Raw genomic sequence first — 25,103 nt, 5'->3', positions numbered from 1 at the left:
TGTCTCTCTCTTCCCCTCCCACAGCCAAGGCTCCATTGGAGCAAAGATGGCCCGGGCGCTGGGGATGGCTCCTTGGCCTCTGTCCCAGGCGCTAGAGTGGCTCTGGTCGCGGCAGAGCAACGCCCCGGAAGGGCAGAGCATCGCCCCCTGGTGGGCAGAGCGTCGCCCCTGGTGGGCGTTCCGGGTGGATCCTGGTCGGGCGCATGCGGGAGTCTGTCTGTCTCTCCCCGTTTCCAGCTTCAGAAAAACAAACAAACAAAAAAAAAAAACAACTTCTATTTTGAAAAAGTATTCTATGGTAATATAGAATGCATACAGAAAATGTAGAAAACAAAAACATATTTCAGAAAATTAACATAGAGCAAACATCCATGTTAACTTCAAACAGACCAAGAAACAGAACACTGTCAGCACCCCAGAAATATCCTTATGCCTCTTCTAAATTGAAACCTAAGTCTCTGCCTGACCTGTGGTGGCGCAGTGGATAAAGCGTCAACCTGGAAACACTGAGGTTGCTGGTTCAAAACCCTGGCTTGCCTGGTCAAGGCACATATGGGAGTTGATGCTTCCTGCTCCTCCCCCTTCTCTCTCTCTCTCTCTCTCTCTTTCTCTCTCTCTCCTCCCCCCAAAAAATGAATAAATAAATAAATAAAAATTAAAAAAAAAGAAACCTAAGTCTCTAACTGTAGTTTAGTATTGCATATTTTTAAACTTTATACAGATAAAATCTTAGAGTGCATATTATTTCATTTCTAGTTTCTTTTGCCTCATATTATGTTTATGAGATTTATTCACTTATAAATATAAGTAAAATCTTTTCTTCTTGTTGCTCTTTGTATAAATGCACAGTTTATTCAGTCTACTGTTGAAGGGCATTTGGTTATTTCCACTTCTTGAGTATTATGAGTAACATTGCCATGAACATCAATGTATACTTGTTTGGGTGCATATGTATATACATTTTTATATGCCAGGGATGAAATTGCTAGACCATTTAATAGTTTCAATTCATAAGATAATTCTAAAAGATTGTCCAGTGTGTTTAAGCAATATGCCCTCTACCAGGAGAGCGTAAGAATTCCTATTGTTCCATATATGTAGTAACTCACCAGTACTTAGTAATATCAGTCGCCTGACCAGGAAGTGGCTTAGTGCAGTGGTCCCCTACCCCCGGGCCATGGACCAGTACCGGTCTGTGGGCCATTTGGTACCAGTCAGCAGACAAAGAATAAATAACTTACATTATTTCCATTTTATTTATATTTAAGTCTGAACAATGTTTTATTTTTAAAAAATGACCAGATTCCCTCTGTTACATCTGTCTAAGCCTCACTCTTGACGCTTGTCTCAGTCACATGATACATTTATCCATTTCACCCTGAAGGCCGGTCTGTGAAAATATTTTCTGACATTAAACTGGTCTGTGGCCCAGAAAAGATTGGAGACCACTGGCTTGGTGGATAGAGCATTGGACTGGAAGGCGGAGGACCCAGGTTTGAAACCCCGAGGTCACCAGCTTGAGCACAAGCTCATCTGGTTTGAGCAAGGCTCACAAGCTTGATCCCAAGGTCGTTGGCTTGAACAAGGGGTCACTCAGTCAGCTGTAACTCCCAGTCAAGGCACATATGAGAAAGCAATCAATGAACAACTAAGGTGCCGCAACAAAGAATTGATGCTTCTCATCTCTCTCCCGTCCTGTCTATTTGTCTCTATCTGTCCCTTTCTCTATCTCTCTCTGTCTCTGTCACAAAAAAAAACAAAACCATATTAGTAATATCAGTTTTTTTCCTTTTAAGCCTAGCCATTGTAGTGAATATGGAGTGTGCAACACTGTAGTTTTAATTTGCATTTTTCTTCTTATTATGATGTTAAGCATTTTTCATATGGTTATTGGTCACTTAGATATCCTCCATTGTTCTTTTTTTCTATTCAATGATCTGTATGTTTCTTATTGACATAGAAAGCTTTCACATGTTCAAAATACAAATCGTTTGTGTATTATATGTGGTGAATATATTCTTTGACTCCAGGAATTCCATTTTCACTTTTTCAAAAATGTCTTTTGATTAATAGATGTTCTTAATTTTAATACAATAAAACTTTCAGATGTTTTTCTTTATGGTTAGCACTTTTCAAGTCTTATTTAAGAAATCTCTGCCTATCCCAAGGTCATAAAGATATGCTTCTATGATTTTGTCTAGAAGCTTTGTTATGTTGTCTTTCACATTTAGATCTATAATCATCATGGAATTAGGTTGTGTCAATAGGATCAAATAAAATCAAGCTTGATTGTTTTTCCCCACATGAATTTCCAATTACTTATATTGTTATCATTTGTCAAAAAGACTACCCTTTTCCTATTGCTTGGCAGAGACACCTTCTCAAAAACTGTCATGGGGTATCATGAATCTGTTTCTTAACTTTTTATTCTTTTCATTGGGCTTTTTGAATGTTCTTGTGCCATTTACACATTATCTTAATTACCATAACTTTGTAATAAGTTCTATATTTGCAGAGTAAATCAGAAAACCCAATTTTTTTCCTTCAGATTTTTAGGTTATTCCTGGCCTTTATTTTAGAATAAATATTTTAGAATGATCTGTCAACCCCTCTCCACTCACCCCCCTGCCCCCCCCACACACACAAAGGCTGCTAGGATTTGTATTAGGATTAAATTGAACCCATTCAATTACCAATTTGATAATATTTGACATATTTACTATATTGTTTTTCAATCCATGAAGTTGAGTAATCCATTTATTTAGTCTTCTTAATTTTTCTCAATAATACTCTGAACTTTTCACTAAACTAATCTTATACATCTTTATATTTATTTCTAAGAGGAAAGTCAGAAGAGTGCTGCATCTGCGTCAAGTGAAAAGACGGTAAGAAGAAAAAGTATGTGAAATGTGCTAGGAATAAGAAATATTTTTATGTATTGTAAGTAATATTATTTATTAAAATTTTATTTTCTATTTATTACTTATATGAAAATAAATTTATTTTTATGTTGATCTTGCATATATAACCTTAATGAATTTATTTATCAAGTTTAATAGTTTATGCATTCTTTTGAATTTTTATATACCTAGCCATACTAATCTATAACTTATGAATGACATATTTTTTCTTTCCAATTCTTAGAGTTTTAACTTTTTAAAAATTGCATTGGCTAAGGCCTCAACATAATGTTGAATGGACATAGTCATAGTTAACATACTAGTCTTGGTTACAACTTTAGATTGAGAGCTTTCAATATTTCTCAGTGATGTATGATACTTATAAGTTCTTTATAAATAAACTTTGTCATATCATGAAAGTTGCTTTTCATTCTTACACTGTTAAGAGGTTTTATCATGAAAGGATATAGAATTTTATTCTATCAAGTACATTTCTATATCTATTGAATTGGTGTGTATTTTTTATCTTTTTTTCCTAGTAATTTGGTTGATTTCTGAGACTGATTGATTTCAGAATGTGGAATCAACCTTGCATCCCAGGAATAAATAAATAAATCATGATTTATTGTGTTTTTTATAATCCTCAGATTCTATTGCTAAATTTTGCATTTATGTTTATGAAAAATTAATCTGTGAAGTTTCTTTCTGGTATTGTCCTTATCTGCTGTCATAAAATGAGCTGAGACGTGTTTCATTCTTTTCTATTTTATTCTGTTCTATTTGAATAAGGTTGGTGTTACATCTTTTAAAAGTTTTTTGAGAATTCACAAGTAAAGTTATCTGGGAGTAGAATTTTTGTTATAGGATAAAGATTCAATTTCTTTAATGTATATTGACCTATTTAGATATTTTCTTTCTTATGTCAGTTTTAGTAAGTTGTGTTTTTCTAGATACTTATTCATCTTATCTGTTTTAAAATGTATTAGTACAAAGATATTCAAATGCTTTATTATCTTTTCAAAAGCTATAGTATCAGTAGTAATGTCTCCTCATATCTTACATTTTTCTTATAAATCGCTCCAAACAACCTTTCACTCACATGCCTCCATCAAAGTCACTGATGATATTTCTGTTGTACAACTCGATCATCAATTCCTAGCTCTTATTACCCAAGAGCACATTTCACGTACTTTTTCTTCTTACACAGTCTTTTCACTTGACGCAGACGCAGCACTCTTCTGACTTTCCTCCCACCTCACTAGCTGCCATTTCTCTGTATCCTTTGCTAGTTTTCTTATCCTTCCCACTTTGGACATCACTGTGTTTTTTATAGCTCTTCTTCCCTCTGTCTCAATGGCTATCTTGTTTACCACATCCAGTTTTGTAGTTTTAAATGCTATCTATACAGGATGACTCCCAAATATATTATATATCTTCATTCATGATCTCATCTCATTTATGATCTCATCTCTAATCTCTGTAGTCATAACATCCAGCAGCCTACTTGACATTTCCACTTGGATTTAGCAATCATTTCAAACTTCACATGTCCAAAACTTAGTTTCTGCCTTCTACCCCCACATCAAAACTGCCTCTTCCACTGTCTCCCTCATCTTAGTAAATGGAAACTCCCTTTCCACAATTGCTTAGATATAAAACTGTGGAGTAATTTTGACTCCTATCTTTTTTTCTTATACCTCACAGTCATTGATCAGACTATCCTGCTGGCTCTAATTTCAAAATGTGTTAATTATTTGTCCACCTTTTACCCACAGCTTCTGCTACAATCATTATTTGTCTAAACAATTATTATTTGTCATTTGGTTATTATAATAATCTCCTAACTTGTCTATGCTTTTGCCCTTACCACTATTCAGTCTATTCTCAATACAGTAGTCAGACTGACCCATTAAAATCTAAACTGAATCATGAATTCCTTTGCTCAAATATTTCCAGACTCCACATCTCATTTAGAATTAAAGCCAAAGGTATTGCAATGACGCTAATTCTGTCTTATCTGGGCCCTGCACCTCTCTGACTTCAATTGCTTCTTCTTTTTTTTTTTTCTTGTTTCATGCAAGTCATACTTGACTCTGTTACCTGAAATACATCAGACATGTTTCCAGCGAGGCCCATGAATTTGCTGTTCTCTTAACTTGAAATTTTCTTTCTCCAGCCATTCATAGGGCACACACTAATTTTTTCAGTTATTTATTCCAATGTAAACTTCTCTATGCAGCTTCCCTGGCCAACTACCTAAAATTGCAATTTCTGCTTCCAGAAATCTTCTACCTCATTTTCTTGTTTTTTTTTCTTTGTGAATCATTATCTAATATACTATAAATTTTGCTTAGTTATCTCAATTGTCTCTCCCACTAGAAAATATATATATATATATATACACATATACACACATACATACATACATACATACATATATATATATATGTTTCATGAGGTTGGGAATTCCCATGATTTGCTCTCTAGTGCCTAGAACAGTGCTTAAAATAGAGTAAGTGCTCATAAATTATAGAATAAATGAATAAATAAAGCTAAACTTTTTATATCATTTCAAAAAGCTAAAACCTACATGCAGTATTATATATATACAATATATAGTATATATACTGCTCAAAAAATTATGGGATATTTCAAAATGAATATGAAGCAATAAAATATCCCCTAATTTTTGTGAGCAGTATAATTTCTTCTCATCTGCCATACATATAGTATGAGGCTTTTACCCTTCAGTGTTATTATACCACATTGTGTTATTATACCACAAAATTTATTTTCTCTGTATTGTTGGAATATTGTTTTTTGTGGGAGGTTTTGGTAGTCATCAATATATCAATAGAGTTATTTCTCAAAATAAAATAAGCAGTAGAATGTGTGTTTTTGGTCCAATTCTTTACCCTTCCATAATTCAACATCATCTGCCATGTAAATTTGAATCTCCTTTTTTGATACTGAACTTAGCCATATGACTTCCTTTGGTCATTGGATGTTAGCAGATTTGATATAAGCAGTGGCTTCTCTGCCTTTGCCATGAGCCCGTAACTGGGCTAGGCTATAAAAGAATGAGACATGAGAAACAGAGCTAAATCACCCTTGTTGTCTCAGTAGTGGCCATCATAGATCAGTCAAACCAGCCAACTAACCCTTAGATATTTGAATGATACTAGTCATGATCAGTCTCCTGTGCCAATAATTGATTGTTGTAGATTCTGTGATTATTTGTTAAGCAGCATACTATGGTAATAAATAACTGGTAGAGAATGTTTTATAATGTTGACAAGATATATCTTTATACTTTAGCTTTTGTTCAAAATAACTAAACATATGTTGGGACACTTAGTAATTCGGACATTTTAAGGTAAAATTCTAGTATTATATTTCTAATGAAAATGAAAGTCTTTTAGACACTAAGTTTTGGAATTAGAAGCATTACTGATTTTAAGCATGTCTCTTAAGCAAGATATTTCTTATATAAATCAACTCACAAATAATCTTCTTACTAATTTCCTAGAAAAAAATATTGATTTTCCTAATATGGTTTCAAGTATAATTTTTTGTTTGTGAAATATTACCATTAGTTTACTCTATTTAATGCTTGGTATAACAACAAAAAAACCCACAAATAAGCAAAAAGGGTTGATTTATTACCAATGTATGAATTAGATTATTCAATAAAATTACATAAAAGTTTATGTCATGATCAAAGATTTTTATAGAATAACATCTATAATAATAGAAATTTGATTATATATCTTAGATTTAATTATGTATGGCTCTATTGTGTGCATGCTGAAGTATTACAAACTTATATTTTACTTTTAAAGAACAGATTTTCATGCAATTACTAATATCAGCCCCATGATTGAAGGTCAGGACAAAGGCAACACCTAAATGAACAGAGGCCACAGTTTGTGGAACAACTTGCAGCTGTATGAATAATCTTAGGAAACTTGGTTGGATCTGAATTTGACAACACAACACTACAGACTCAGGGAAAAATTCAGAATCCAATTTATTTACCATTTTTTTTCCTCTTTATTGAATTTATTGGGGTGACACTGGTTAACAAAACTATACAGGTTTCAGGTGCACAATTCTACAACACATCATCTGTGCTGTGTGTTCACCACCCCAAGTATGTAATACTACAAGTGTCTTTAGAAGTCCATACCATATTATATCAGCTGAAAGAAGATAAAATAAGTTTCTTACTCAGTTTCTGGCACTTATGTGTTTGTTTAAGTGAATCTTATAGAACAACTGTATTATAAAATTATACAGAATACATTATTTTGTAGCTTAGAAATAAGCAAACAAAATTTTAAAGCACTAGCACATAAAGTATTATGTGATATTTATATTTAAATTACTTTGGCTAAAATAGGTAACTAGTTAAAATGATTTCTATTCAACTAGAATGAGATCTCTAGAGTTACAATGTAGAAGTATAGTTGAAAGGGAAATATGTTCAACTTTAAAGCTACACTGCTTTAATACTTTGCTTTTCAAATTAACTAGTTTATGCACATACAAGGTTTATCAATAATTCTTTGCAACAAGCTTATACTTACTGAAAAAATTATAGAGTTTTATGAAAAATACATGACATTTCCATATACATGCAATTGTGAAAGTTGTAACAGTGTATTATTTTCAGTTGGCAGTATAATTAACATAAATTGGCAGGTTAAAAATTATTTAAATGTAGAAGACACTACAAAATATAGACTACTTAGGTAAATAGTGAATAAAAGTCATGAATTTTTAGCAGAACCTTGTAGCAGTATGTTAGAAACAAATTCTTTGCTTAACTATTTAAATTCTAGTTAAAGAGACAGAGGAGTAAAAATACCTGTCCCAGTTTTTATTTCACATGCCAGTAAAGAGACTTTGTATTTGTTACTAGACTAGTTTGGAGTTTGGTATCAAACAATCTAGGATTCTATATTTTGGGGGAGGATAAATACATACATATCTATATTGCATAAATAGGCCATCATGCACAAGACAAATTTGAGTACAAAAAGATCATAGAAACACCACAGTTGCATAAAAACTGTGATTAAGGTATACAACATATGTGCACAAATTATATCCCAAGAAACTCTGTCATTATAACAAAGGGTAAAGCTGGGTCCAAGGTCTCTAGATACTTAGAAATCATTATGAACTAAGGTGCATGAGAGGAGTTACTCTTCCCTTATCTTTCTGTTTGTCTCCAGCAAACGCTATTTGACATATTGGATGAAGTGCTGCAGTATATTATGGCAAATAGCTTAGAATAATTATGATGGTGCTAGTATTTATTTCACTTTGATGAGACTGCTTGTTTACCACATACAGGCTTGATCTAGCTGTCTTTATTTCCTCAGATGGCTCTACCATATTTAAGTGAAAGTCCAGTTGATCACAGAATAGAGTTATAATGAAAACTAAAGTGAAAGTGTTGAAAGGGGTAAATAAAAAGAAAACAACAATTATCTTGAATCATTTTTACTCCTTTTAAACGATAAGAAGTAAGGCGACTGTCATACATTCCCTAAGGATTTTACACTAATGTAAATACATTAGTGTCATATACTAATGATGACACATAAAAGTATAAAGAACTAATACTCCAATTACGATTTTACATATTTCTCTAATTTTTTCCAAGTAACTGTACTTTATATAAAATATCTTTGGTGAATAAGTATCTACATTGCCACAAGAGTATGTTTATATCTATATTTCATGTACATCAGAGAAAGATTTTCTATGCATCAAAAAACTAGACCACATTTCCCCCTTTGCCTAAGTCTGTATTGTGATTGGATCAGATAAGTCGTTTATATCAGTTCACAGTCTCTTTTTATAAATTATTGGTTTGATAATGCCCCTGACTAAAAAAAATGTTTTTCTTGCAAAATCTTGGTTCCCCTCTCTTGACCTTCTCTGGGTCTACTTGACACAAGAGAGTTTACAAATAGTATTATCAAGTGCATTATGGGACTTCTTTTAAAGCACTGATGGTATATCTGTATTGCCAGCTGATCTAATGATGGAGAAGCTGCATTATTCTAAGCTTCAAACACACTCATCACAGTGGCAATCAGTGGCATGTGTATGTGTGTGCATTTGCATCTAAACATGTGCATAAGCCTATGTATTTAACTTAATTTACTGAGGTTTGATTGATAGTTAAACCAGATTTAGGGGTTCTATTCCATTGACTCTTTTGAAACAGGGACTTTCAGGTTAGGGAAAAATAACTGGGATGCTGAGGGTGCCCAAGTTCACAAGAGAATGAAGAAAAGAAATAGGAGTGGAAAACACCTCTTAGTTGAATTAAAATGTATAAGGTCTACCGGAAAGTTCTGTCTGTTTCTATCACAAGTATCAACATGTAAGCACATGTTTATTTGGCGCATGTGTGCCTCTCTATTTTTATCACTTAATGTATACATACTGACGTAACAAATTAACTAAAACAAAGTTGATTCGTGTTATCTTCTGTGTGAAGTGATAGTGTATCCATGGCTACTGATAAATTTCATTTACGCCACTGTAATTTTTACAAATTTCAACAAGGAAGAAATGCTACAGAAGCATGTCTGTCACATCCACCATATTTCCCGGACTTAGCACCCTCCGACTATCACTTGTTTTTGTCCTTACAAAATGTTTTGAAGGGCAAAAAATACAAAAATGAAGAGGATATCAAATAAGCACTGGTTCAATTTTTCTCATCAAAAGATAAAACATTTTTCAAAAATGTGGATAACGTCAGAGTAATGGCGTGGTAGGAAGCGATACCGATAAATCTCCCCCAAAACTCAACAAGATCTTCAACCAGAAACAGAAAAAACCTATCCTTGGAGCCTCCAGATGTTTCGCAATACACCCGAAGGTATGGTCAAGCGAAAAATTGGCTAAATATATAATCGAACCCCGAAGGAAATAGGGAGTAAGAAATGCTCCGCCTTCCTCACTAACCTAAACAGGGTGACTTTCACTGGGAACTGAAAATATAGAAACTAAGGCGGGCAAAGGGGGTGAATAGATCCAGGCCGTGGCACAAACTGCCAAACCAGGCTATGGCACAGAGATCCAAGCCGAGGAAAAACTTCCTGTCACAACCCGGGCAATACAAGCTAACACTCGCGCCAAACCCAGATAAAGAAAGACAACCAGGGCAGCCATTTTCCCCGATCTCCGGGTCGGAGAGTGCAGATAGTGGGCGAGAGATTCCTTCCAAAGCCCCGGAAGTGGGCGCCTGTGTTGTCGCACAGAGAGGCAGAGTCAGGGGCCTTTGTGTGGGCCGAAAGCGAAATCTCCGGGCCGCCTCAGAGCCCTGGTGGAGGCGCGCACGGGGAGGGAGCGAGAGCCAATTCCAACGCTGCAACTTTTCCATGCGGGAGGGGGATTCACTCAGAGGGCGAGGCAGCCAGCCTGATATCCTGGTCTGCGCCCACGGAGAGTGAGCGAGAGATTCCTCCGAGTGCCTCGGCAGTGCCGGCCTGTGTTATCCCACAGAGGGGCAGAGTCAGGGGCCTTTGTGTGGGCCAAAAACTGAATCTCGGGCTGCCCCAGCGCCTTGAAAAAGCCACGCTCAGGGACGGAGCGAGAGCCAATCCCAACGCTGGAACTTTTCCATGCGGGCGGTGTATTCACTGAGAGGGTGAGGCGGCCAGCCTGATATCCTGGTCTGCGTGTGAAGATAGTGGGTGAAAGATTCCTTCAAGTGCCTCGGCAGTGCACGCCCGTGTTATCCCACAGAGTGACAGAGCCAGAAGTCTTTGAGTGGGCGGAAGCCCCGCCTGATTATGCTAGCAGCTCTGACTGACTGAGCTTTACCCAGAGCCCTGTGCTGAGTGGGAATAGAGTGGGGAGTTGCCAGCTCTTTGAGCCTCTTACTATCCAGGCAGAGGCAGCAGCAACCCAATAGCTGGATTATCAGGCTACTAATTGAGGAAGGAAAGACTAGGAGAAAGGCTCCAGGAACACAGACTCTCTCACTGGTGGAGCCTATAAATGCTAATGAGCCTCGACTGTCAACGAGACTGAAGCATAATACACGACATCGCCATAGAGACTTATCAACTGCAAACCTCTACCTGAGTGTGCCAAAGGGGCAGAACCCGAGGTACAGAATCACCAACCAGGAAGAGGGAGAGAAAAGAAAAAGCAAGAAGATAATCTCTCAAAATCAACAATAATCTGCAGACTTTTTAACCTAATCCCATTTTATTATATTTGTTCATTTGTTTCTCTTATCTTCATTCTTGATTTTTTTTTTCCTCCTCCAATTTGGTCGTTTAACTCTCTGCCGGTCTTACTCTCCCCTCTCCTTGAACTACACTACCCCTAAGTGTTACATTTCCCATTATCTTTTCTTTCTTCTTCCTTTCTCTCTATGAGGGTTGCATTCCAAAACCCTTAACTCTCTCTCTCACTCTCTCCTCTTTTTTCTTTTTTCTTCTTTTAGTGGTTCCCTCTTTTTTTTCTCTCTCTCTCTCATTCTTTTCTCCCTCTATATTAGTTTCTTCCTTTCTCCTTTACATCTCCTCTCATTCAAACCTCAATAACAAACAATATCTTATCTGGGACTCAAACTTATATTTGTGGCATTTTGGGGGTTTTTACTTCACCTTTTTAACTCACTAGCAGTGCTCCCATCCCTGGCTCTCCATTTTATCTAGTTCTTGTTCCACTAAATACAATAATAATTTTTTAATTTGTCCCCCCATTTTCCTGTTTCCCTCTTATTCCTCTCATCATAACTCTTAGTCAACCAACACCTAAACGCAAATCATTTTATCCTTGATCCAAATTTTTTCATTATTTGCTTTTTGTGGGTCCATACACCCCGTCTTTTTTTATTTTTTATTTTTTTATCATTTTTTTTCTTGCCCCTTTATTACTTTTCCCCAATTCAGGCCCTCCATTACAGGCATTGTTTGTTCTACTAAATACAATATAATTCACAATTCACCACAAGATTTTCTCAAGAAAGAGGGGAGAGGAGAGGAGAGAAAAAAAGGGGGGGGAATAATTTTCTTTTTTTTAATTTTTATTTTATTTTTCTTTATTTCACTATTAATTTTTTTTAAAAAAAAACAACTCTTTTCGATTTTTTTTTACTTTTTATTCTTTATTAAATCTCATTAATACTATCAACAAAACCACCCTCAGATGCCATTAAGGAAGAGAAAATCGAATATCATGGATACAAAAGAAAGAGAGGTAACACAGCTAGATGAGGAAAAATCTATGGAGAAAAAATTTAATATATTGGAAACCTTGGAGCTAAATGACAGAGAATTTAAGATAGAAATCCTAAAAATCCTTCAAGATATACAAGTAAACACAGAAAGGCAATTTAGGGAGCTCAGAAAACAACTCGACGAACACAAAGATTATATTTCCAAGGAAATTGAAACTACAGAAACAAATCAAACAGAGATGAAAAATTCAATTCACAAGCTGAAAAACGAGGTAACAAGCTTAGCTAATAGAACAGGCCAGATAGAAGAGAGGATTAGTGAAATAGAAGACAAGCAACTTGAGGCACAACACAGAGAAGAAGAAAGTGACTCAAAAATTAAAAAAAATGAGATAGCCCTACAAGAATTATCTGACTCCATCAGAAAGAAAAACATAAGAATAATAGGTATATCAGAGGGAGAAGAGAGAGAAAATGGAATGGAGAACATACTCAAACAAATAATAGGTGAGAACTTCCCAAGCCTGTGGAAAGAACTAAAGCCTCAAATTCAAGAAGCAAACAGAACTCCGAGTTTTCTTAACCCCAACAAACCCACTCCAAGGCACATCATAATAAAGATGACACAAACCAATGACAAAGAAAAAATTCTCAAGGCAGCCAGGGAAAAGAAGAATACAACATATAAAGGAAGGCCCATTAGATTATCATCAGATTTCTCAGCAGAAACTCTACAAGCTAGAAGAGAGTGGACCCCAATATTTAAAGTCCTGAAAGAGAGGAACTTTCAGCCACGAATACTATACCCATCAAAGCAATCCTTCAAATATGAAGGAGAAATAAAAACATTCACAGATACAGAAAAGATGAGGGAATTTATCATCAGAAAACCCCCACTCCAGGAATTGCTAAAGGGGGTTCTCCAATCAGATACAAAGATCAAAAAAAAAAAAAAAACAAAGCCACAAGTAAAAAGCTCCAAGAAGAACACAATAAAACCAAATTTATACTGTGACAACAACAAAAAGAAAAGGGGGGAGAGGATGGAGATTACCAGTAGCAAAGGACGATGGAGTGCAAATGTACTCACAAAATAGTGCTCTACAATGAACAGGGTAGGAACCCTTTTCATTACTTAAAGGTAACCACCATTGAAAAAACCACCAGAAAAGCACATGAGATAAAAAAGATAGCAACAGAGGAAAGATGTATGGAATACAACCAAATAAAAACAAAAGATAGAAAAACGAAAGAGAAGGATCAAACAAGACACAAAACTAACAGAAAGCAATATATAAAATGGCAATAAGGAACTCACAAGTGTCAATAATTACAATAAATGTAAACGGATTAAATTCACCAATAAAAAGGCACAGAGTAGCAGAATGGATTAAAAAAGAAAATCCAACTGTATGCTGCCTACAGGAAACTCATCTAAGTAACAAGGGTAAAAACCAATTCAAAGTGAAAGGCTGGAAAACAATATTCCAAGCAAATGACATCCAAAAAAAAGCAGGCATAGCAATACTCATATCTGATAATGCTGACTACAAGAAAGCAAAAGTACTCAGAGACAAAATGGTACTCAGGCCATTTCATAATGGTTAAGGGGACACTGAATCAAGAAGACATAACAATTCTTAATATATATGCACCAAACCAAGGAGCACCAAAATATATAAGACAGCTACATATTGACCTTAAAACAAAATCTGAGAAAAATACAATCATACTTGGAGACCTCAATACACCGCTGACGGCTCTAGATCGGTCATCCAAACAGAGAATCAACAAAGACATAGTGGCCTTAAACAAAACACTGGAGCACCTGGATATCATAGACATCTACAGGACATTTCATCCCAAAGTGACTGAGTATACATTTTTCTCCAGTGTACATGGATCATTCTCAAGAATTGACCATATGTTGGGCCACAAAAACAACAACAGCAAATTCAGAAAAATCGAAGTTCTACCGAGCATATTTTCTGATTATAAAGCCTTGAAACTAGAATTCAACTGCAAAAAAGAGAAAAATATCCCACAAAAATGTGGAAACTAAACAACATACTTTTAAAAAATTAATGGATCAAAGAAGAAATAAGTGCAGAGATCAAAAGATATATACAGACTAATGAAAATGACAATACAACATATCAGAATCTATGGGATGCAGGAAAAGCAGTGATAAGAGGGAAGTTCATATCACTTCAGGCATATATGAACAAACAAGAGAGAGCCCAAGTGAACCACTTAACTTCACACCTTAAGGAACTAGAAAAAGAAGAACAAAGACAACCCAAAACCAGCGGAAGAAAGGAGATAATAAAAATCAGAGCAGAAATAATTGAAAGAGAGAACAGAAAAACTATAGAAAACATTAATAGAACAAGGAGCTGGTTCTTTGAAAAGTTCAACAAAATTGACAAACCCTTGGCAAGATTTACCAAGGAAAAAAGAGAAAGAACTCATACAAACAAAATCCAAAATGAAAGAGGAGAAATCACCATGGACACTGTAGATATACAAAGAATTATTGTAGAATACTATGAAAAACTTTATTCCACTAAATTCAACAACCTAGAAGAAATGGATAAATTCCTAGAACAATACAACCTTCCTAGACTGAGTCAAGAAGAAGCACAAAGCCTAAACACGCCTATTAGTAGAGAAAAAATAGAAAAAACCATTAAAAACCTCCCCAAAAATAAAAGTCCAGGCCCAGACGGCTATACCAGCGAATTTTATAAAACATTCAAAGACTTGTTCCTATTCTACTGAAAGTCTTCCAAAAAATTGAAGAAGCAATACTTCTAAACACATTTTATGAGGCCAACATAACCCTCATACCAAAACCAGGCAATGATGGCACAAAAAAAGAAAACTACAGACCAATATCTCTAATGAATACAGATGCTAAAACACTAAACAAAATACTGGCAAATCGAAAACAACAACATATTAAAAAGATAATACATCATGATCAAGTGGGATTCATCCCAGAATCTTAAGGATGGTTCAACATACGTAAAATGGTTAACATGATACACCATATCAACATAACAAGGAACAAAAACCACATGATCTTATCAATAGACGCAGAAAAGGCTTTCGATAAAATACAACACAATTTTATGTTTAAGACTCTCAACAAAATGGGTATAGAAGGAAAATATCTCAACATGATAAAGGCCATATATGATAAACCATCAGCTAACATCATATTAAATGGCACTAAACTGAAGGCTTTCCCCCTTGAATCAGGAACAAGACAGGGTTGTCCACTCTCTCCACTCTTATTTAATGTGGTACTAGAGGTTCTAGCCAGAGAAATCAGACAAGACAAAGAAATAAAAGGCATCCATATCAGAAAAGAAGAAGTAAAGGTATCACTTTTTGCAGATGATATGATCCTATACATCGAAAACCCCAAAGAATCCACAAAAAGACTATTAGAAACAATAAGCCAATACAGTAAGGTCGCAGGATACAAAATCAACATACAGAAGTCAATAGCCTTTCTATATGCCAACAATGAAACAATTGAGAAGGAACTCAAAACAATAATCCCCTTCACGATTGCAACAAAAAAAATAAAATACTTAGGAATAAACATAACAAACAATGTAAAGGACTTATATAATGAAAACTATAAACCATTGTTAAGGGAAATCAAAAAGATATAATGAGATGGAAGAATATACCTTGTTCTTGGTTAGGAAGAATAAATATAATCAAGATGGCCATATTACCCAAAGCAATATACAAATTTAATGCAATTCCCATCAAAATTCCAATGACATTTTTTAAAGAAATGGAGCAAAAAATCATCAGATTTATATGGAACTATAAAAAAACCCCGAATAGCCAAAGCAATCCTAAAGAAAAAGAATGAAGCTGGGGGCATTACAATACCTGACTTCAAACTCTATTATAGGGCCACGACAATCAAAACAGCATGGTATTGGCAGAAAAATAGACACTCAGACCAATGGAACAGAATAGAAAACCTAGAAATAAAACCACATATATTTAGTCAAATAATTTTTGATAAAGGGGCCAACAACACACAATGGAGAAAAGAAAGCCTCTTCAATAAATGGTGCTGGGAAAACTGGAAAGCCACATGCAAAAGAATGAAACTGGACTACACTCTATCCCCCTGTACTAAAATTAACTCAAAATGGATCAAAGATCTAAACATAAGACCTGAAACAATTAAGTACATAGAAGAAGACATAGGTACTAAACTCATGGAGCTGGGTTTTAAAGAGCATTTTATGAATTTGACTCCAATGGCAAGAGAAGTGAAGGAAAAAATTAATGAATGGGACTACATCAGACTAAGAAGTTTTTGCTCAGCAAGAGAAACTGATAACAAAATAAACAGAAAGCCAACTAAATGGGAAATGATATTTTCAAACAACAGCTCAGATAAAGGCCTAATATCCAAAATATACAAAGAACTCATAAAACTCAACAACAAACAAACAAACTACCCAATGAAAAAATGGGAAGAGGACATGAACAGACACTTCTCCCAGGAAGAAATACAAATGGCCAATAGATATATGAAAAGATGCTCATCTTCTTAATTAGTAGAGAAATGTAAATCAAAACTGCAATAAAATACCACCTCACACCTGTTAGATTAGCTATTATTAACAAGACAGGTAATAGCAAATGTTGGAGAGGCTGTGGAGAAAAAGGAACCCTCATCCACTGTTGGTGGGAATGTAAAGTAGTACAACCATTAAGGAAGAAAGTATGGTGGTTCCTCAAAAAACTGAAAAACCTTATGACCCAGCAATCCCTCTACTGGGTATATACCCCCAAAACTCAGAAACATTGATATGTAAAGATACATGCAGCCCCATGTTCATTGCAGCATTGTTCACAGTGGCCAGGACATGGAAACAACCAAAAAGCCCATGAATAGATGACTGGATAAAGAAGATGTGGCACATATACACTATGGAATACTACTCAGCCATAAGAAATGATGACATTGGATCATTTACAGCAAAATGGTGGGTTCTTGATAACATTATACGAAGTGAAATAAGTAAATCAGAAAAAACCAGGAACTGCATTATTCCATACGTAGGTGGGACTTAAAAGTGAAACTAAGAGACATTGATAAGAGTGTGGTGGTTACGGGGGGAGGGGGGAGAGGGAGAGGAAAAGGGGGAGGGGGAGGGGCACAAAGAGAACTAGATAGAAGGTGACAGAGGACAATCTGACTTTGGGTGATGGGTATGCAACATAAGTGAACGACAAGATAACCTGGAGTTGTTATCTTTGAATATATGTATCCTGATTAATTGATGTTGCCCCATTAAAAATAAAATTATTAAAAAAATAAAAATAAATAAATAAAAATGGATATACAAATTGCCCTCATGCTTGCAAGAAATCATTAAAAATAAAGGCAATCATATTATTTAATAAAGTTTATTGACAGTAAGAAAAATTTGTATTTTGTTTTATTCCAAAAATGGACAGAACTTTCCAGTAGACCTTATATTTCTAGTTTCTATTTTCTCCTCTTCAATAGAGAAAGAAATGTGGGATTGTGGAATATACTCTAGAGAAATTACTTCTAATGTTTTTGGTTTCTTTGTTTTTGTTGATTTTTCTTTTTCTTTTTTTTTTAAATCTTCTTCTTTGTACTTCCCTCCCTCTCTCTCATCTTTATTTCCTTTCTCCACATTCTCTAAGTTTGTTTTGTTTTTCTTTTGAGAATCAGAACTCTGAAGTTGGAGGTAAAAATCCATTGGAGGGACCATCACATCTGTACCACAGTCTAAAATATAAATACACTTGGAGCAGGATCTGTGACAAATCAGCATTATTTACATTTCAAAATCACCTAATATCCCATTCTGGACCAGATCTTCGTGTTCCTGAGCATGATTAAGTTAGTTGCAGAGATTTTGGTCCCACTATATAAATTTCAAGTGTCTCTCTGTGCCAATTACCCAGAGGCTGCGATTTGAGCTACTTCTCAGACACTGAGGACAGTAATGTTGACTCTGACTAGTGATCCTATAGTCATGTTTATCTACTTTTTAATTCACTTCCTCTATTACTGATTGCAGAGTATTTCCTATATACATTCTCACAAATGTGCCAACCTATTCTTGCCTACTTTGCTAGCAAGTCTTATTTAAAAATATTTTCTCTCTGATTATTTTAACCCACTTACAAATGGAAAATATTTAAGTTTTCATCATTCATTTTAAGCTTTGTTGACAAGACTTGCTTTCAAAGTCTCAGTTTTAAAGCACAAATAATCCAAAAAGAAAGGAAGGACAGGATACGTTACTATCCAATACTCAGCTTTTGCATCTCATTGCCCAGAAGGAAAAGATACAATGTTGAATTTTAATATTAAAATATCAAAAGTGCCCTAATAACTAAGAAAATTTATAAATTAGTAATAAACTATATTTTCCATATTTACTATGCTAATATTCTGGTAAATAATGATTTAACAAAAGGACCAAGAGTGTGCAGTATAAATACTAGCTAAGTTTGTAGCTAAATATTTATAGGACTTATTATAATCAATTAAGAAAAAGGCAAGGGAAATGGAAAATCTTTACAAAATATTAATAGTGAGAAATTGCATAATTCAAGAACATCTAATAAAAATATGATGCAAGCCACATATACAATTTTCAATTTTCCAATAGCCACATTTTACAAATAATATATTAATTGTAGTAACATATTTTATATGATCCAATAAATCCAAAATAATCATTTCAACATGTAATGAACATAAAACTATTAATGAAATCTTTTGCATTCTGTAAAGCCAGTAGCCAGGGCTACCATCACAGCAGCCTGGCCCATGCAGGTTCGCATTGGATTCAGACAGTCGGTAAAGAAACAATGGAGCCAAGAACTGGTGGGCCATCATCTTTAATCCTAGCTTGTACCCGGCGGGCAAGTAAAACACACTGGGCTCCAAAACCCACTCACATTCAGTGCTCACAAAGCTACTGACTTATCCTGGGTTTCCTAGAATCAAAGGTTTCTAGCTCACCAGACTTATTCACCTCTGTTCCCCATCTTCTTCCTTCTCCCTGCACAAACTCTGCACAAAACTTCTCACTCAGCACTCTGCCATCTTGGCTGCTTCTCCTGGCCTCCTCCACATGGCCTTTCTGCTCTCCTCTCTGCTCTCTTCTCATATCAACCTCAGGAACCAAGAGAGCAAGCTCCCATTCCGCCCCATTTTATAGTGTAGAAATCAAAACCTTTAATCCAATATACAAAATAAGGAAGTCTCTAATACAAAGACATATATCTGAGGTATGATAGGATTTTACCACCCACATCAAAAAGGGTGGGAAAGGCTTAGTCCTAAAACCAAGCCCCAGGCTACAAGGATTCTGCCTGCCCACAGCCCGCCCCCAACACACATTAATATCACCTGGGCAACGGCTTCCATGTAGGCAGCGCCATCTCTAACAAAGTGAGCATAATATATTTTATCTGCCCAACACATTCTTTTAATAATTTCTTCAAAATCCATTGTATATTTTACACTAACAGCATAACTCAATTCCAAATTTTTACTTCAAAGACTTAATTTAGATCTTATAAAAAATAAAGTTGAAATAGTAGATTTATACATCAGAGTTGTTCCAAATATGCTTAAATTTTTGAACAACTAAGTTGATGACTATAAAAAATCATTTCCTCTAATATTTGCATCCACATCAATAAAATGCTGGCTTATCTTTTATTTTTGTAGCTCTTTGCAGCCAATTTTTATAAAACTACAAATTACAATTAAAATATTTTTATATTCATTGATGTTTTTTAAATGTGTAAATTATTATTATTGGTTTGTAATATGAAAACTCTCCATCTCAGCATTTTGTACCTGCCTAATTAGTCAGAGGTAAGTTTGGAACTTCAAATTTCCAAACAAATCTTTACTTTAAATTTTCAACAAATGTTTTCAAAACACCTGGAGGATGGCTGCACGGCCTCTGCCTCAGGGACTAAGAGGAAGAGCTCAGTTGCTCAGCAATGGAACAATGCGCCAAGTGGGCAGAGCATCATCCCTGGTGGGCTTTCTGGGTGGATCCTGGTCAGGGGACATGGGGGAGTCTGTTTCTCTGCCTCTCCTCCTCTCACTGAATTAAAAAATATATATAGATCAAATTATTATTTTGTAGATGTAAGATTCAAAAATATTTCTATACCATGAGTTTGTTTTCTTGGTCACATTGAGAACATTTCTTTATCTCTACATTGAAAAAGAAATGCTGTATGTGCATAGGAGTCTCAGTTTGAGCTGGCCAAAGTCATAAGCATAGATCCCATTACAAATTATTTTTAGAATATTTTAGGGATCTTTTATTCTGATTTTGGAAGACCAAGTTCACTAATTTTCTTTTAGTTATTAATAGTAAATTTCTTACCAACTTCATTTTGTTTTGCCAAACATGCCACTTATTTGGCCCAATTTTATTTTAATATATTTGTACACACACACACAGAAAACAAACAAATTGCTTTTTCACTTTGCTCTAATGACACAAAGTGTAATTGCCAAAATTTGTAATATAATTTCTTCTTGTTATTTTTTCTTTTTAAAAAAGATTTATTGATTTGAGAGAGAAAGAGGTTGATTTGTTGTTCCACTTATTTATGCATTCGTCGGCTGCTCCTTGACTGCGGGTGAACCCATGACGTTGCTCTGCCCAGCCACGCCACCCGCCAGGGCTCTTACTTATCTTTTCCTGCACTCTTCTGGTGGTAGTACTGTTTACTGCGCTTTGCTCTTTCATTTTTTCAGTCACTTCTGCCTCCATAGTATGCTTTCATTTAAAATTTAAAATTGATCTGTACTTCTTAAAATTAAATTAATAACAATTAAATTTAATTAAGTTAATTTTTATTCTAAAGTAGAATAGCCTAATATTTAAGGTGCTCTTTTTCCAAAGATAGGTGTATTTGGAAGTACACTCTTTCAGGCTTTAATGACCAACAACAACAAAAAACCAGAACTGAAGATATTCAGAATCCAAAGGCACCTAATTTGCATTTACTGAGTACAATCAATAGTGCATAACTCTTGTACATTAATTTGTATTTTTTTAAGTGAAAGAAAGCATGATTTTAGATATTAACTATCTGCCTATGATGGGCAGACAACTGTGATACTCTTGTGTTGTTTTCTAAATAACCATTTAAACAATGTTGCAGTAATATGGCCTTCCAGTTTATAGTCTGAAACCCTTGTTTTAATAGTTGACAAAAGATAAATTGTAGTGAGACAATTTACTTGCTTGGAGGCAATGGATATTTTCAGCTCCATTCTCCTTCCCTTGGCACAGTGTCACCTAGGTTCCCAATGCATGTCACACCATTGCAATACCTATGAGTATTGTCCTTTTCTTGTGAAAGGCCTCACATTTGACATAATAATACAATTATCAGCCCAAACACAGTGATGAGTCTCAGAAGGGTTTCAGGAATGAACTGAAGAAGGAAATGGAAAAGGACACTAGACTTTAGAAAATATAGTGAAAGGTAAAACGAACTTGGTGAAAATGTCACCTCTCAACCTTCTATATGTCTCCAGACTTATAATTTTAGCTCCTTTGATGGTACGTGTTCTTTATCAGTGTCAGGACCACAGAATCCATGCCATGAGTTGGAAGAGCAAGCTGTGCTCTGCCTGAGCTCAGGTCTGATCAAGAGAGGAGAAATCATTTGACAGATGATCTCTGACCTAACTTTTTACTGCTAGTGCTAATATTGCACTAGCACATAGCCACCTGTTTGCAGAAGTGATACGGTGTATAATGTCATATTGTTTTTGTCTGATAAACATGGAAAATGTAATAAGTGAAAAGTTAAAGATAGAAGCTTAAACTTTTTAGGACATAATTTAATTTTGACAGTAAGAGCAAAAGAGTAAAATTATTCAAAGGGAATTCAATGCATCCAGATTCAGCCAGCTGGAATGTCTCATTGGTCTACCAATTGGATTTATCAAGGAGAAACCTTAGGTAAATTTCAAAAGTTTTCTCTATATTAACTTATCCTAAAAATATAGAAATTGGATAGATAGCATCTTAATTGCCGAAAGCAGGTCATTCAATTGTTTGAATTATTTTCTGTATGCAATGCAGAGCTCAGGATCCACCACAGTAAATAATACAAATTTTAAAGGAGGAGCAAATGCAGTGATAATAATAATAGTGCAAACTTAATGATAATAGTAATAGCTAATGTTATTGAATGATGGCACTGTCCTGGGGGCTTTATGTTATGCCATGTAATCCTCACAATCAGCCTATGTGACTGGAATTTTCATTCTCCCTACTTTAAAAAAGTCAATGTAAGTAATTATTCTGAAGCTACTCTGGGTAAACTCAGAATACTGGCTAGAATACTGCCTCCCAGCTCCTACACTTTATAGGCAGAATATTTATACTTATAAATTACTGAGTAACAAAGTCATATAAATTTTAAAACTTAGAGAATAAAATAACCTACTTGGCAAGGTGAAAAAGTATTTGTCTTTGTTTTAATTATTATACATTCTTCTTTGTATGTCAGTGTATTTTTAATGTCCTTTACTGTTTGAAGACAACTGTATTTTTCTTGAGTAAAACATTTCTAAGTGAATTAGCATTGTTGAGTATATTTCAGGCACTGTCCTCCATACTGAGGTATAAATACCTTATGTGGTCCTCCTTTGAGTAGCATATAATCTATAGGAGAATATAGCTTAGTAAAAAAGGTCTCTAACACAATGGAACAAATACAAAGAGAGCTAATGAAAGCTGAGGTCAGAAGGAGATATTGTTTTAGAAAAGCACCAAAGAGATTGACACATTTAGGGAGAAATTCTGTGAGATTAAGTTTATAGTATGGGGGCAGGTTTATAGTATGGGGGCAGGAAAATAATAAATATTGACCCAATAAAGGTATATTAGAAGAAAAACACACAGTGGTCTTGAACTGTAACTATAATGTTTTGCAAGGTATTATCTACATTAGGAAAATACTGAGGAAAGAAAACACAGTTAAGAAGCAATTAGTGAAATTATATATATATATATATATATATATATATATATATATATATATATATATATATATATATATATATATATATATATATATATATATAACACAGAGATACAGATAACAGGACAGCAAATTCCAGAGGGAAGAGGGGAGACAGTTAGGGGGAGGTGGGCAAATAGGGATACAATGGAGAATAAGGACATAGAGATGAGGGAGTTAGTTATATTGAGTGGGACACTTGAATCCATGTAAACACAATAAATTAAAATTAATAAAAATTTTTTTAAAAAGAAAATATTTCAAAAGGTGAAGACATTCTAAAATCTTAGAAAATATTCCAGAAGACTTCATATTAATTTGGGGGAAAAAAACAAGTGATAAAAATATAACATTAAGTCAAAATTTCTTCTGTGAATTACAATTTATATTTAGCTTTACCAATTGAATGAACTAGAATAGTTTGTAAAATTAACATTCAAAGCCACACAGAGGAGATACATTTATATTCTGCCATATGCCATCTAAGCTCCATTTTTTTGAAAGATGGACAAGCTTCGTGCATTGCTCAACCTTTTTTTTCAATTAATTACCCAATTACTTCACAAATTATATACTTGCTGCAAGTTGTGCTATTTTGGGATACTATATTTAAACCTATTTTCTTTCTCAAAAAACTCTCTATACTGATTTCATGTGGCTAAACACCCATTGCAAAATTTTAATTAAATTCATTAAGTTCAGTTTGGAATTTATTGTATATTTTGCTTTTTACAGAATCTATTAGATTGCGTGCACTAATAATCAATAGCTTGCTCACTTGCATGCACACTTGCACACACAGCACACACACAGACCTAAAACAAGTCCCATTTTCCAAATAAATTTGCTAACCCAATATGAAGCATGCTGTAGTTATACATAATTCTATATTTTAATAATATGCAATTATTATATTATTTAATAATGATTAATATAATTATATTAAAATATATATTTAATAATCCCTCTCTAAAGGAATAAATCTTTTCTTATCATGAGAATCAACTTTGAATCTTTCTTTCTTACTAAATATCTAAAACAAGGTAATACAATTATTAATGAAGAGATAACATTTTTATCTTGATATAGAAGCGTATAAACTGAAACTTACAAATCACTATCACATTTATGCACATTCCAATTAAAGGATAATTAGTGAGTCTACTATGTGTCCAGCTCTTGGTTCTCAGCTTGTGTCTGTATCATCATCTAAAGTCATTAGATGCACTACTGACATAGTAAAATTTTACAAAATTCAATCTATGTAGTTTGAAATACTTATAAAGTAAACATAACTGAAGTTTACCTAGAAGGCCCTTGCTTTATGAAATAATTTCACATAGTATTGTTCTAAATAGCAACCTTATTCATCTCTTTATAACATCCTTCACACAAGTTTTTAAAGAATCATGTTAGGTAAACTGGAGTAGATCATTGTTTTTATTCTTTTAGAAATGTGGTGGAATGTTTACATATGTGTAAGAGTAACCGAAACAAAACAGAAGAGAATAAACAATGTTGATAATTTGCAGTCAATATACTTTCAGGCATGAAAACTGAAAATCACACCGGGGAACAAAATTTTTGTTGCATCCACAAAAACATTTATTCTTACCTAATTCGAGCGTGCTGATCTCAAATCTGACAGTTTTTCTCTGTAAGCTACAGTTTTTTTTCAATTCAAGATTTTAGATTTTCATCTTATTGTAAAATTTTCAACATTTAGTTTAACATAATGAAGTAGAATATCTTCTTGGGCATCATCTTTGTGAAAATATAATAATTTATATAATGCAGTTAATACACTAAAAGATATGATTGCATCAGAATTTGTCTACAATTACAAAATAGAACATATTAAAACACTTATTTTA

Source organism: Saccopteryx leptura, chromosome 4 (assembly GCF_036850995.1).
Source record: "Saccopteryx leptura isolate mSacLep1 chromosome 4, mSacLep1_pri_phased_curated, whole genome shotgun sequence".
NCBI classification, from domain to species: Eukaryota; Metazoa; Chordata; class Mammalia; order Chiroptera; family Emballonuridae; genus Saccopteryx; species Saccopteryx leptura.
Note: the sequence above shows the minus strand (reverse complement) of the source record.